At 50.6% G+C, this 15,806-nt stretch overlaps 1 protein-coding gene across 5 annotated transcripts in view; it reads right to left on the minus strand.

Moving 5' to 3' along the window:
* The window catches only part of GRID1 (glutamate ionotropic receptor delta type subunit 1), a 692,098-nt gene that overhangs the window by 461,172 nt on the left and 215,120 nt on the right, over nt 1-15,806 (minus strand). The window lies entirely within an intron of this gene.

Genomic DNA, 15,806 nt, shown 5'->3' on the forward strand with positions numbered 1-15,806 from the left:
ATGCATTAACTCTTTAAATCTTGACAGCCATCCTCTGCTGCTGCTGCTGCTAAGTCGCTTCAGGTGTGCCATCTAGGAGGTAGGTAATAACATGACCTGCACTTTACAGGTGAGAAAAGGGAGACATTCACCTTGGGTCCCACCGTTAGTAAGTGCTGGAGCCAGAATTCCAACTCAGGAGCATGGTTCCAGACCCACGTGCTTAGCTACTCCACTGACCTGTGCAGAGGTCCAACCTACCTGCCAAAAAGGGCTAACAGATCGAGCTACCCCCCACATGGGGTTGACCCCATCCCAGCTGCTCCCGTCAAAAGGAGCCTGTGGGCTGCTACCCTGAGAGGCTAAAGCGCGTGTGTCTCTCCTAACAGCTCAGGGTTAAATGGCAGCAAAGTCAACCAAACGCAGTTGTCAGCTTCTTGGCTATAATCAGTAAGTGTTTACAAAACTTTATTCCACAGAGATGCAGCAGTAACATGGAAAATAGGTCCTTGGAAAGACTGAGCCTCCAACGTTGAGGCTAAGGCATGTCTGCAATGCCTCTACCCCCAGAATCTGTCAAGCAAAAGCCCAAAAGCAATAAGGCTGCTCTCTTCCCTTCTCCTCAACAGAGCACACAGGGAGGCGCCCCAGGGGTGAGAAGCTCTAAGGGGCAGGGCTGGAACCTCCAGCGAATTTAGATGGTCTTGGAAGCCATGAGGTTGGAGACTGCGTGTGGCAGGAGGGTGGGCACGAGGGACAGGTTTCTCAAGGGCTGAGAATGTGGCACCCTCATCTTTCCATTTCTGGAGATCAGTGCCAGGTCTAACACACCTGCAAAAGCCAACATGCAAAAGTGCTTGTGGGTTTGACTTGAATTAAGCTGAACTGAACGGCCTTCTCTGCTTCTTGGTAAGAAGAGCATGGCAGCTGCGAGACAGGCCACGCGGCCAGGGCTGGGGCTCACAGACGAGGGCGTGGAGCATAACCCCTACTCCTTAAGTGCGGGCTGCACACGGTGGCGTCTTTCTCAAAAGGACAGTATAGGAAAAGGGAGATAAAAAATAACTCTATGGTGAAGAAGCTTGACAAACACAACCTCAGCCAGGTGGTCAAGGTCAACAGCAACAGTGATCAGTCATGTTGACAGCACGCTTCTTGGGTGAGATGTGAGCAGAAGGGCACTCTCTCTCTGTGCTCTTCTTCCCCTAAATCCATTTGTTGTTGCTTAGTTGCTAAGTCGTGTCTGACTCTTTGGGACCCCATGGACTGTAGCCAGGCTCCTCTTTTCCATGGGATTTCCCAGGCAAGAATACTGGAGTGGGTTGCCATTTCCTTTTCCAGGGGATCTTTTAGACCCAGGGATGGAACTCATGTCTCCTGCTTGGCAGGTGGATTCTTTGCCACTGAGCCTCCTAGGAAACCCTCTGCTAAATCCATAACCCCAACCCGATCATGAGAAAACATCAGACAAATCCCAACTGGGGGACATGCCACATCATACCCAACCAGTGCTCCTCAAAATTGTTAAGGTCATCAACATCAAGGAAAGTCTGATAAACTGTCCCAACCAAGAGGGGTCTAAGGAGACACGATGACTGAAGCAACGTGGGGTCCCGGATGGGAACCTGGAGCAGAAGAGGCACAGCAGGAAGTCTGAATAAAGCACGGATTCTAGTTAATAAAAATGCATCGGTAATGGCTCATTAATTGTGACAAATGTACAACACAAATAAAAGGTGCTCATAATAGGGGGGAAGCTGGGTGTGGGGTATATGAGAACTCTCTGTGCCATCTTCGCCCTTTTTCTGTAAATCAAACACTATTCTAAAATTAAAAGTTTATTTTTAAGAATTGGAGCCTCATCCCGAGTTCTGTACTTCCAAAATAGTCCTCACAAGTGTTCCCTTTTCCCCAGTTATTCCTGCCTTCATCAGGGCTATGTCAATGCTCACCCAAATACTGGGACCACCCTTCCTCCCGGGCCCCAGGCCCCCACCCAATCCACCCAGAGCTTTCAACACCCTCACTCTGATGGCTCCCATGTCTTCAGGGTTGACTCCAGCCCTCAGCATGGTATCCAGGGTCTTTTCACTTCCTTGACTCCTATTCTTCCTTTAACTGTCTATTGTACTTTCCCAAAAAAGCTATCCCTGCAGCTCCCTGGCCTCCCTCTCACGCTCCTGTACTTGCTGATCCCTCACCTGGGATGTCTTTTCCCCACTGTTCATCCTGGCTGACTCAAGCCTGTCCTTCAAGACTCAGCTCATACATTACTTCCTACAGAAAGCCTTCTTTGACCCCAGGATGGCTATGTTGGCTTTGGTGAACTCCAGCCCTCCCTACACTGAAATCGATCCTGTGTTGAAGGGCAGTAGGCACAGTGCTCTCATGCCTGTATTTTTAGTGCCGATTTTCCCCAAATGTTTATTCAATGCGGAGTAAGTCACTAGGGGAAAAAGAGGGGTAAAAAAAATCAGATCGCATTCCAGGTTTTTGGTCCTGGGTTTTAAATGACAAACCTTATTCTTCAGGGTCCCATTATCCTCACTAGAGCCCTATGTAATGGCAATATAATGGATTACTAGATTTAATTATACCAGGATAATTAATGTGAAGGTATTGCCAGTTTGGACATAAATATCACCTTCAATGTGACTATTTTCTACCTCTGTGATGCCTGTGCTTAGAAAGACCAGTTTCTGATGAGAAGAACCTTTATCATGGGGGAAGCAATGCCAAGTAGAACATCTGTTTGCCAGCTGCCACTGTCCTCCAGGAAGCACGCCTCCACCCTGGCTTTAGGCTGGCTCATGGCACCCCTGACCCTGATATGAGCCCCATCTCTTACACACCCAGGCACAGACCACCATACCTGGACTTGCTCTAGCTGAACCAAGCACCTTAGGCAGAGGAATTTCTCAAGGGCTCTCTCTGGGACCCTTGGGAGGTTCCCAAGTCTCATTCCTTCATGACCTCCACTTACCTTCATTTCAACAGGTAAGAACAACCATGAGAAGTGAGGGACTCTCAGAAGCTATGTCAAGGCAGAAACAGTACAGCCAGCTCAGGGAGGGGATGCTGCAGGTCTTGTGAACCAAGAAGGTCCCACCTTGGACCTCCACCAGTAGTCAGGCCCTCTCCTTCAGCCACTCACAAGCCTGGCTCTAGCTCTACCCTTAGACTGATTGCATTCTGTGCCTTGACAAAAGAAACACTGTTTCCCATCAGTTGCCTTTAGGCTACTCTCAAAGAGGACCATGAATGTTCAGGCCACAAAAGCCAAAAACAGGATGCAGGGTCCCACCCTGGCCCTGCTCTCTCCCTAGAACCAGCCAGGACTTGGGAACAGACAAGTCCAGGCTCCCTCCTGGCTTGCCAGAACACTTATGCTAGAGCCCTGAGCTGCCGCAGAAGAAATTCTGCTACCCTGAGGCCACCATGTCGTGAGGAAGCTCAAGCTAGTGTATTCAGAGGGTCCACGTGAAGAAGGAGAGGCGCCTTGCCAGCCTCCAGCTTCTCCTTCCCCTCGATGCCCCGTGTCTGACACAGCCACTGTCTGACTGAAATAGCAGGACAGACTTCAATTCAAAATCGTCCAGCTGAGCCCTTACCAAATTTCTGACCCAAGGAAAACATGAGAGATAATAACATGATTTTTGTTTTAAGCCACTTAGTTTGGGGATGGTCCGTCACACAGCAACAGATAACCAGAACAAAGACCCAACATCAGAGCCACTGTGGTGAACAGTTCACGCTGCTGCTGCTGCTCAGTTGCTCAGTCGTGTCCGACTCTGTGAGACCCCATGGACTGCAGCCCACCAGGCTCCTCTGTCCATGGGATTTGCCAGGCAAGAGTACTGGAGTGGGGTGCCATTGCCTTCTCCGGAACAGTTCATGGCAGCAGCCAAAATCAACTTCCACTTCTCATAGTGGTGCTGGTCCCACCAGGGAACAGAGAAGGACATTCCAGTGTACTGGTGCTTCTGCTCAAACATCTCCCTGAAACATTTATTCACACCCCACAGTCTCAAGGCCTGGAATTCCCAGGCCCCATTAACCCCACACAGTAAGGATTCCTTGCCCATACCTTACTCCCACCCACTAATTAGAAATGTAGTAATAAATTTTTTTAAAAAAGCACCTTTGAGGACTCTGTGATTGAGCTGAGACCTCATGTCTCCAAGGAAGATAAAGGCGGTACCAAAGGCTATAGTTCTGACGGGAAGCACAAACTGCGCTGACATTCACGTCAGCAGCAGCACCAGCATCATCATTACTACCTTACTACCTTCATAACCACCGTCATCACCCTCACTATCACCACCAACATCAAAATCACCATCATCACCATCATCGCCACCATCACCACCATCACCTTCACCATCATTATCATCCCCATCATCACCATCATCGCCACCATCACCTTCACCATCATTATCATCCCCATCATCACCATCATCGCCACCATCACCACCATCACCTTCACCATCATTATCATCCCCATCATCACCACCATCACCACCATCACCTTCACCATCATTATCATCCCCATCATCACCATCATCATCACCATCACCTTCACCATCATTATCATCCCCATCATCACCACCATCACCACCATCACCTTCACCATCATTATCATCCCCATCATCACCACCATCACCACCATCACCTTCACCATCATTATCATCCCCATCATCACCATCATCACCACCATCACCTTCACCATCATTATCATCCCCATCATCACCATCATCACCACCATCACCTTCACCATCATTATCATCCCCATCATCACCATCATCGCCACCATCACCTTCACCATCATTATCATCCCCATCATCACCACCATCGCCACCATCACCTTCACCATCATTATCATCCCCATCATCACCATCATCACCACTATCACCTTCACCATCATTATCATCACCAACATCACCATCATCGCCACCATCACCTTCACCATCATTATCATCCCCATCATCACCATCATCACCACCATCACCTTCACCATCATTATCATCCCCATCATCACCATCATCGCCACCATCACCTTCACCATTATTATCACCATCATCACCATCATCACCACCATCACCTTCACCATCATTATCATCACCAACATCACCATCATCGCCACCATCACCACCATCACCTTCACCATCATTATCATCCCCATAACCCCTATCAGCAGGAGCATTACCACAGTACTGCCGGGGACATTTATGGAGCACTTGCTACACACCAGGGCCCATCCTAAGAACTGCAAATGCCTTATCTAGTCAAACTCTCGTCACTTTCTCATGGTGCTGTCCCACGGCCATCTCCATCGTAAAGATGAGAAGACAAACTTGTAACTTGCTCAAGCCATTGGCCACAAAGCCAGTGCTGGGATTCTAACCCCAGATGCACTAACTCCAAAGGCCATGCACACTTCAACTGCTCTGGCTCCTCTTCCCTCAAGCCCACTCCATGGCTCTTCACCCTGAATTGCTTTACAAAATTTCCACTGGAGAACCCAGACCCTCCGGATGTAACCTGCAGTGCCTCAGTCTCTGCATCTGGAAAATGGGAGTGGTGACAACAGCCTGGCTCTGGGCAGAATGTCCGACCTCAGGGACCCTGTGTCGTGGAAGGGGCAGGGGCCAATCACTTACTAATCCCCTGCTCTAGGCCAGGGAACATGGGGCGCTTCCCACACATTGTCTCATTTAAACTTCATCAAGCTCTAGGGGCGGGTAGGGATTAATTTCCCTATTTTACCAGTGACCCCAGATTTAAAGGGCTTCCCTTGGTGGCTCAGCTGGTAAAGAATCTACCTGCAATGTGGGATACCTGGCTTTGATCCCTGGATTGGGAAGATCCTCTGGAGAAGGGAACAGCTACTCGCTCTAGTATTCTGGCCTGGAGAATTCCATGAACTCTATAGTCCATGGGGTCGCAAAGAGTCGGATACGATTCAGCAGCTTTCACTTTCACTTTACAGATATGAAACAACCCAGAGGGATGCAGGAGAAGGCAATGGCACCCCACTCCAGTACTCTTGCCTGGAAAATCCCATGGACTTAGGAGCCTGGTAGGCTGCAGTCCATGGGGTCGCTATGAGTCAGACACGACTGAGCGACTTCACTTTCACTTTTCACTTTCATGCATTGGAGAAGAATATGGCAACCCACTCCAGTGTTCTTGCCTGGAGAATCCCAGGGACGGGGGAGCCTGGTAGGCTGCCATCTATGGGGTCACACAGAGTCAGACATGACTGAAGCGACTTAGCAGCAGCAGCAGCAGAGGGATGGGGTGGGGAGGGAGGTGGAAGGGTGGGTTCAGGATGGGGGACACATGTACACCTGTGGCTGATTCATGTCAATGTATGGCAAAAACCACCACAATATTGTAAAGTAAACAGCCTCCAATTAAAATAATTTTTAAAAAAGAGTGAGTCCAGCTGTGTAAGTTCCAAGCCCTTGTTCTTTTTCATGTCCCCACTGTGTCCCAACCTGGAGGGGGGTCATACCTGCCACTGGGAAAGGCCCCTCTGTCTGACCATGTTGAAGAAGCAGGGTCATTCCCTGTACATTCACTGAGAGGGATTAATGAACCCAGGGTGTGTTTGCTCTGCCTTCCCTGGGGCAGGCAGCCATTCTGGGCCTGGTTCCATCCTCATAGGAAGAGACACCAAACAACTAGAAGGGGACACACAGCCCCAGGGCAAAATTCTCCCTGTCCATCGTCTTCCTGCCTCTGGAGCCCCTCTGTGCCAGGCTAGCTTATTCCACCGCTTGCCTTTTTTTGGAAGCTAAAACTAGCCAGACTTGAAAGGACAACTCCCCTTAAAGAAAGAAAAGGTCATAATTTTTTTTTAATTGGTCACTGAATTAAATGTGCAAACAGTGTCCCTCATTATATAGAAAAAGTATTTTTCCCACTTTTTATTTGTCTCTCAGGCTTCCCATTCTGCCTAGAGTATAGCCTCATCCCCTGACTGGACTGACCCCATGGGGTTTGAATACATGGAGAATCCAGCGGAAGTGGGATGGGGGAGGCAGACGGACAAAGGAAGGACCCAAGAGCACACTGCCCTCCACCCACCCCGCCACACACACATGCACACAACACACAACAGCACTCCAAATCTGTGTGCGTATTGGCACAAGCGCAAACAAGCAGGGCCGACAGGGGAGAGGCCTGCAGGGGCTCAGGAGTAGTCCTGCCTAACTCTCATCAGGTGACTGAGGAAAGGTTAGCCGTGGTTGGGTTTGAATTCCCTGCTGAAGGACAGAGGAAAGATGTTTCTGCAAAGAGCATGTCCTCTCAGCCTTTCCAGAAGGAGAGTCCTTGGAGCAGCAGGGCAGGCCCATATGCACACACACTAATAAAATGCAAAGCTCTTTAGGCTGATTACTTGTTCCTTGCAGGAAGCGGACACATGGCTGCCAGAAGGCTACACTCACGCTTGTGAATTTGCTTGCTAAGACATGAAGCAGGGACCTGTCTAATTCCCACACCAAGGGCCCATGCAAGGAGCCCCACACCAGCTCCAGTGCCCTCTCAGTGGTTCCAGAGGCCACTCTGTGCTCGGATCCTGGACCCCTTCCCACATCCACCTCCCACCCCCCAACCCTTCACTTGGCTCACCCTGGTCCAGGCACACCCTCCTCCTCACTGATCCCCAGTGTGTGCCAAGCTCATTCCAGCCCCAGGACCTTTGCACTTGCTTTCCAACTGCTGAAATTGCTGTTCAGTCAGATCTTGCTTAATGGCTTCCGTGACACCCTTATCGTCCTCCTTGGAAGCATCAGCTCTGATCAGGGCAACTAAAATAGTGTCCCAGCAAACCACTCTCTTTTTACCTTGCCTTATCTTTCTTCAGGGAGGTTATCACTAACAAATTACTTCGGGTTATTCATTGATTTTTTTTCAGTGTCTTCCCACTGCCTCCACTAGAATGTCAACTCTTTGAAGTCAGAGACCATGTGTGTCTCAGTCCTTCTGTAACCCCAGTATCTAGAAGAGCCCGATGCATATTAGCTGTTCGATTAATATTTAATCCATTTCAAGAAAAGCACACTGTTACCTGAAGAGGAGCTAGAGTCACAGAGGGCGCAGCGTCCCAGGGGAGCCTGGCCTAAGCAGAGCTCCTGCATTTACTGCCTTGAGCTATAGGCTCACTTTTCAGGTTTCTCTAAACATTGTGTCACTTGCAGGAAGCAACCAACCTCATCTCTCAGTTGCCTCCCAGTGCTCAGATAGGTCTGTGCAGAGTAGGAGCTCAGAGAGTCACCAAGTACATTAGCCAGGCTTTGAAGAAATTGACCAGTTCCCAGTATCACATTCAGGAACCCCCAGGGCCCTGGAGAGCTACCAGGCCCACAAACAGGACGCTGCCAGCTCTGGGATAAGCAACTAGCAGCAGTACTATGGAGTGATGTTAGGGGCCAAACCAATAACATGAACCTCTATCTAAAGAGTTGACCTCCATACACTTAATTAGCATTTAACATGGACTTTGAAAAATGATGGATAATAAACCCAAGGACTTCCTGCAAATACAAAGAAGGATCCTAAGGCCAGTCAGCAAAACGTGGCACCAAGCAGCAAGGGCAAGAAGAATAACAGATGCACAGAAAGTGGGGTACCTTGAGGCTCCAGGGGGCAAATAGGAACTCAGAAACACTGTGCTAAGGATGATTGTTGATTCCTGGTGAGACAGTACAGGGAAAGGAGAGTGGACTCACTTCACTCCATGCCCATATTTTAATATGCTGAAGTTGACAGTACATAAGCAAGTCAGACATTGCCACTCAGCAGTCTGCAAGTCTTATCAGCCCTGCCACAGGCAGAGTTGGCCAACAGAGAGCTTAAAAATTTAGTAATTAGTTGCCAATGTTCAAGAATTAAGAGATTTCACAGTAAAGTCCAGATTTCTGCCTCCTCTTGAGACACAGAAATCAGTAGCTGCACCGGACCTTCACTTGGGAACCTTATTGGAGCCTGAACATCCCTTCCAGGGAAACAGGTGCCCACAGGCGCTACACTCTCTGCTCTTCTCACAGTCCACCTGCTCTATACTTAGCTATCCCTGCCTAGATGTTGCGGGCATTCAGGTTTGTGATTTGTGTTACACCTGGCCAGAATTCCAAACAACTTTAGCGATTCTTTGGATGGTATTTGGCTGAGATTGTAGGACCAACCTGGGCTATTGGGGTCAAGGGTGGAAGTATCAGTAGCTCAGAGGATCAGCCTTCCAGAAGGATGGCTCCTCATTCCCTCCACATCAGGATGCAAAGCTCCGGGAGCTATGTAAGGAAGACCAGATGCAGGGCGCACCCTTAGAAAAGCAACATGTGACAGCATTATCCAGGAGTGGTTCCTGTGGTTGCCTGAGTTGGATGGACCCATGTGACTACTGCAGAGCCACAAGGAAGGAGCAGACACAGCACCCTTCCCCACATGCTGTAGGCATGGTGCTGTCTATAGTCGGGGTCTCACAGTCAGGTACCCATTCTCTTGCTCATAACTGTTTCGGAATGTGAATTTTCTCTCCAGTTAAGCTTGGCCACTCTTTGGGGGCAGGGCCTATATCCTTCTCCCCCAAAGCACCCACTTGGCCACCCTTTGCGGGAAAGGGCCCATGGTGTCTTGGTGGTGGCTGGCCCCCTGACAGGCTGCTGAAGGAATCCCTCTCATCCAAAGAGTAGAAAGCACCAGCAGCTCTCCCTACTTCCATCAGCCTAGCAACCAGCAGTCCTGAGAAGCCACGAGGGCTATGCGTCTGGGATGGGCCAGCAAGAGCCCAGATGGGAGGTGCCCCGTGTGCTCCGACCCTGCTCCTGGGCAGGATCAGACCCATCAGGAGCACTGAGGTGTCCTCTCCTCCACACCCCCATGGATGCCAACGTTCTCTCTAGCCAAGAACTGGGACAAGCATCCAGTCCTCAATTCCAGCTGAGCTGGCTGAGGACTCTGAGAGCTTTATCACTCTCTGCTAGCCCCATTTGCCATCATCTCTGGGTGCACCCTGCATCTGGTCTTCCCCACGCAGCTCCCGGAGCTTTGCATCCTGATGTGGAGGGAATGAGGAGCCGTCCTTCTGGAAGGCTGGTCACAGCACTGCTCCTCTGAGCCACTGACACTTCCACCCTTGACCCCAGTGGCCCAGATTGGTTCTACAGTCTCAGCCAAACACCATCCAAAGACATGGGGAAGGTATTACTATCCCAGTTAACACACCAGTGAACAGCTCAAAAGGATGACATCAATTTTGAGCTGGGATCTCACTGTGTGTCTACTTGCTCCAAAGGCAATGCGCCTTCTTCTGTGCTATTAGAAGCCTTAGTCCCTGAAGACGCACCATCATGTCCCCACTTGAGGATCTAAAAGCCTCCAAGAAGAGGGGACTAGGTTGGAAGTGGAGGGAAGAGGAAAAAGGGGGGCTGACCTTCAGGTCTTCTGACCTGGCTCTTGTTACTGAAATTACAGTGCTTCTAGCCCTGAATCTCATAGGGTAGGAACCCAAAGCCTTCCCTCCCTGCCTGCCTATGTGCTGAGGCTTTACGTGTGGGGCTGAGGGAGGCACACAGTCATCTCCTAGGAAACATTCCCTCCAATGTCCTGCTTGTATCTAGTTCTTTTCCCTCACACCTTCACATTCATCTCTCCCAGCATCTCCATTCTCCCTAATCTCCATGTCTCTAACCGTGGACCACAAACCTTGTTCTTTGCTTTCTCCCTGACATCGTTCATGGACGCAGATACTGAAGACATGTGGGTAACACGCCAGAGGAAGGAGGACACCATGCCACCTTGTACAGAAAAGAGCTGAGAAATGAGTCTGAGGCACACCTATTAATGGCCCATCAACCATGCCCACGCCTGTCCTTCGATCAACTGACCCAGCAGCAGGTCTGATGTCAACCACCAGCGCATTTCAAAATTTGGAATGCTGACCTTGCCCAGAGTCATAGAAGATTTTGTTTTTCTCAGCGCCCTCAGTGCCTCATAGCTTTACATCTCCTCAGACTTGTCCATCTCCCCATTGACACACTAGTTACTGGACACCTCCTGGTGGCCACCCGTGTGCTAGACCCTGTGAAAGAGGAAAAGTGGAGATCTACATCCCAGAACGTTCCCCATGCTTAATCCCTGGAGTAACCTGGTGAGTCAAGTATCATTAACTCCTTTGCACAGATAGGTAAGCAGAGCTCAGAAAGATGCCGGGACAGGAAATGGGACAGATGCTGGACCAAGTCTGCTTGCACAGCTCTTCTCTGTCCCACTAACCACACTACAGAAGGGTTAGGTCAAACGCCCTCAGGCCGTCTGGTAACCAGAGGGTCTCTAGGAAGACACTCTTCCTGTTGCCAAGGACAGAGGCACAGGCAGCCTGTCCAACCCCTCACACTCTCTGCAGGTGTGTGGGCAGAGACAGGACATGATGGGGAGGGAGGGAGCCCTCATTCCCCAGATGACTCTCAGAGGCTATCCAGTCCACTTCTGGAACCCTAGCCTACCTGCTCCTCAATGGTGACTATCATCGAGTCCGCCACTCGACATATTCTAGGAGGAGAATGGACTCCCCTTTGATCTGTCAGAGGCAGCAAGTCTCCTCCCTCTCCCAGTGGCATATAGCAGAAAAGAGCTGGGCTGTTGAGTCAAGGAGCTCTGAATTCCCATCCCAGCTCTGTCACTCTATCTGTGGGAGCACAAGAAAATCCCTAAATCCCCGGGCTCCAGAGCACGGTGACAACCCTTCCTCTCCAGCATTGCTGAGAAGATTAGGTGAGCTCATGGGTCCACATAAGCAAGCTTGATAAAAGTTCTTTTTTTAATTTCTCCCATGGTTCCACACCCTTTGCCTCGCCACCCTGACCCCAAAGTTGAGCAAGGTCAAAACAAAGTTAGAGGAAGGAGGCACACGGCCCCTGTCACACAGACCTGACTCCTGGGCAGCCCGTGTGGGAACAGCAGCAGACTGCAAATTGGCCCCAACTCGCCTTCCTCTACTGTGTCCAATCCCTTTGCAACATGGCCTTGCAGTTCCCCCAAGAGTTTTCCCCAAGGCTCCCTCCCGTGGCCCTTAAATCCAGGCTGACCTGCTGGCTTGCTTTGGCCAAGAGATCTTGGCAGAAACCATGATGCACCAGGTCTGAACCTAGACCTCTAGCAGCCCCGAGCACCCGCATTCGCTCTCTTGAAACTCTGCTGGTGCCCTATAAATAAGTGTGGGCTAGCAACTGGTGATGAGAGACCCAGAGCCTGGTGCCAGACTACCACAACTCACAGCCAGCCAACCCACCAGCCCCAGCTGAACAGCCAGCTGACCACAGATGCACAAGCAAGCCCAGACAAAATCAGTCGTGTCTGACCCTGGTCTGCTGACCAGGAGACTTGTGAGCATGAGCATTACTGTTTCAAGACGCTGAGCTGGGGGCTGGTTTGTTACACTGCACCAGCTAACTGATAGAGGGGCCTTCTCTTCTCCAAGCCGACTGGCAGCTTGAGCACAAAAGAGCAGATGACCAAGACCGAGTTCCTGATGGCACCAAGTGAGGGCTCCATAGGGTGGCACGGAGAAGATGGCACCAGATGTGGGCTACACAGCGTAGACAGCGTCTCTGAGATGAACCGCATGGAGTCACCTCGCCGCAACCCTGCCTCTCTAAAATCCCAGTCTTCCTCTGGCTTCCTGCAGTGCTGAGGAAATGCTGCCTCTTCCCCACTGGGCTCCCCACCCAGATGTTCAGCCAACAAAGGGCTGACTCACCACCTCAGGGGAGGCCTCCCCAGGCTCAGCACCCTGGGGGCTCCCGGAGCAGAAAGGGTAATTGAGTCATTCCACCGCTTCAGGCTGCTTCCCTTAGTAAATGCCTATTTCTCAAGCCTGTCGCCTCCCAAGTCCCAAGGGCTACCTGCTAATAAGCCACAGAGACTCCTGCAGGGAGGAACAGACACTTGACTGGCTATGTAATGGCCCACAAAGGAAGAAGAGAACACCAGGTGTCTCCAGCCCCACCCTTCAGATTTGAGATCCCTCTCTTCAACCCAGGAAGGAACAGACAGCTGAGAAAGGCCTCCCTGAGTATCGGGAATGGGGTGGCGGATTCAACATGTAACTTGAAACAGAAACAGCGCTCAAACAGAAAACAAGCTCCAGAACGTCCAGCATCATTCAAGCATTTCCCTGGATGAGGGTTTGGATGGCCCTTTGAAATTTAAAAACCAAACATTAAATTCTTTCAAAACAGTCTCCTACTCAGGTGCTCCTGCTTGGGCTGAACGTTAAGACTGTGTTTACTCTGTCCACTGGGTAACTGAGCATCTGGAGATTATTTGCTTGGAACAGAAGCCAGGGCTGAGGAGTGCACCCTGCATGCATGCCTTTGAAAACCATCATTCATGGGCCCGAAAAGGCCGTTAAGAGAGATGAATGTGTCTGCGCTCCTGCGCTCCTGTGCTCCTACGTCTCCTGGGAAGAGAGCTACAAAAAGGCTCCCAGTGTGGTGGTGGGGGGCAGGGGGCAGCCATGCAAGGGTGTCCAGGATGCTGCAGGCCCAGGACAGCTTTCCCAGTATGCACAGGCTTAGGAAGGACGAGAGGAGTGTGGGGACAGAGAAGGAAGGGGACAGTGGCCAGGACACAGGCCCTGGTGGCACAGCTCTCTGCCCTTCCCTGTCTTGGCCAAGCCAAGAGTTCCAGCTGTTTTGAACATCACTGAGCTCCAAACCTGCCAGAATATCTCTACCAAATCTCTCTTCCTTCTGAGCTCATTTCTAAGAATTTCTAAGAAAAAAAAAAGGGAATTTCTCAGACTCATTGCACTTTTGCTACAGTATGAAGGCTTTAAAATCCGTAAACAGTGGGATATAATTAAATGCAAATGCGGGGCCACATTTAAAAATTAATCTTCTATAATTAATTAGTAATTTTAAACATTCTGATAAATGATACTTAAATGGCACAGAATTATCCTAGCTCTGAGTGATAAAGTCATCTGCTGAAGATTTACCATGTTGGAATGAGAAATATTTGCATATATCATGTGGGACAACAGAACGCTGCGATTATTTAATTTACCTTTGCTATGAATGTATTAAAAAGTGCCATCTTTATATTCAAATTGTGGGAGTGAATTCACTCACTGCAGCAAACTCTGAGAAGCAATTGATTTGAAGCCAGGCATTAACCCCGACTGTGCTTCTCAGTTCAGTCACTCAGTCACGTCCGAGTGCAGCACACCAGGCTTCCCTGTCCATCACCAACTCCCAGAGCTTGCTCAAACTTATGTCCATCGAGTTGGTGATGCCATCCAACCATCTTATCCTCTGTGTCCCCTTCTCTTCCCGCCTTCAATCTTTCCCAGCTAGACTGTGCTCCTAGAAAGATTAAACTGGCCTCCGGCCACACTCGCTGCCTGGGAAGCCAGTCCTGTGGCGGGTGGGGAGGGACGCCGGAAACGGTGCTGTCCACCTTTGTCCCTTCACATTCACCCCCTCCTCCCAGCCTGGGAGAAAGACAATCGCCACTCCCAGAGCCACGGGGAGCTGTCCCACCAACAGGCCATTCCCCTCGCTGTCCTTTCTCCCATCCTTCTCGCTGCAGAAAGCGACTACAGAGATCATGCGAATAGCAAAGGCAAATGCCATCAGCTGCAGCCATCCCTGAGTGCCACTGTTTATCTCCCAGCATTTCAACGCCTTCCCCAGACTGCTCTGCCACCAGCAATGCCTCTCAGGGTGTGTGTGTGTGTGTGTGCGCGTGCGCGGTTGTGTATGTGCACAGGTCAGTGTCTCTTGCACTGTGCTAGTTAGTCTGATGGTCTGCTCGTACCGGTGTATGTGGCTGGTTGGCTAGTATCACTCTGTCAGCCTGTGTCCGTGTGTGTGTGTTTGTGTGTGTGTGTGTGTGTGTCCAGTCGTCCAATCTGTCTGCAGAGTTACTTACTGTCAGGCCTCTCCTGATCCACTCGCCTCCCTGCACACCACTCTTTCCCGGGGTACCCCGTGCCACCCACAGGTACAGCCTACCCCATTCGCTGACCAAGGAACCAAGACCAGGCCAAGGCATGGTTCTGAAGCAAACTTAAGCCTTCCCAAAAGCAGAAGTTTTAAGATCAAAGCCCTTGAGGATAAGCTGGCCAAGGACTTGAGGACCAGCCCAAAACAGGCAACGGAGGCACATACAGAAAAATACAGCTTTCCACTGAAGGTAAGAAATATAAAATATCCATCCGTTCATTCCCTCAACAGCCACTGTGGGCCAAGACCTGTGCTGCTCTTGGAAGATAAAACAGTGGACACATTCAGTCCCTGCCCTCGAGGAGGTCACATTCCAGTGGGAGGAAGAGGCCCCACGGAGCTGGACGGTGCGTGGACGGCAGGGCGTGGACAGTGCCTGCCTCGTGAACTGTGAGCAAGCACTGGCAATTCTTCTCCATAAATGCTTGAGAGAGCTTAATTTTTCTACTTTTCCCAGTAAAACAAAAGAGACGGGGAGGGAGAAGAGAGAAAGAAAGAGGATACAAAAGGAAAGAGGGAGCCCCGTACAGTTACAAACAGAAGCGGAGAAACGGTGGATGAGACCTGGAAGGAAAGTCCTGGAGTCCCACGTACACCCAGAGGAGGCCCTGGTGGAGGAGGGCCCTGAGGCGCCCCCTCTCGGTCACCAGCGCACATGCCCAGCAGGACCACTGCCACAGTGTAGCCACAGCGTGTGATGCTACATCAGGTCTCCAGGAAAAGGCACCATCACTGCGTTTCCAGCTCGTACTTGATACGGTTCCTGGTCCATAGCAGACACCCAGTCTGTACTGGATGGATGGATGACTG

The sequence above is a fragment of the Bos javanicus genome, chromosome 28 (assembly GCF_032452875.1).
Source record: "Bos javanicus breed banteng chromosome 28, ARS-OSU_banteng_1.0, whole genome shotgun sequence".
NCBI classification, from domain to species: Eukaryota; Metazoa; Chordata; class Mammalia; order Artiodactyla; family Bovidae; genus Bos; species Bos javanicus.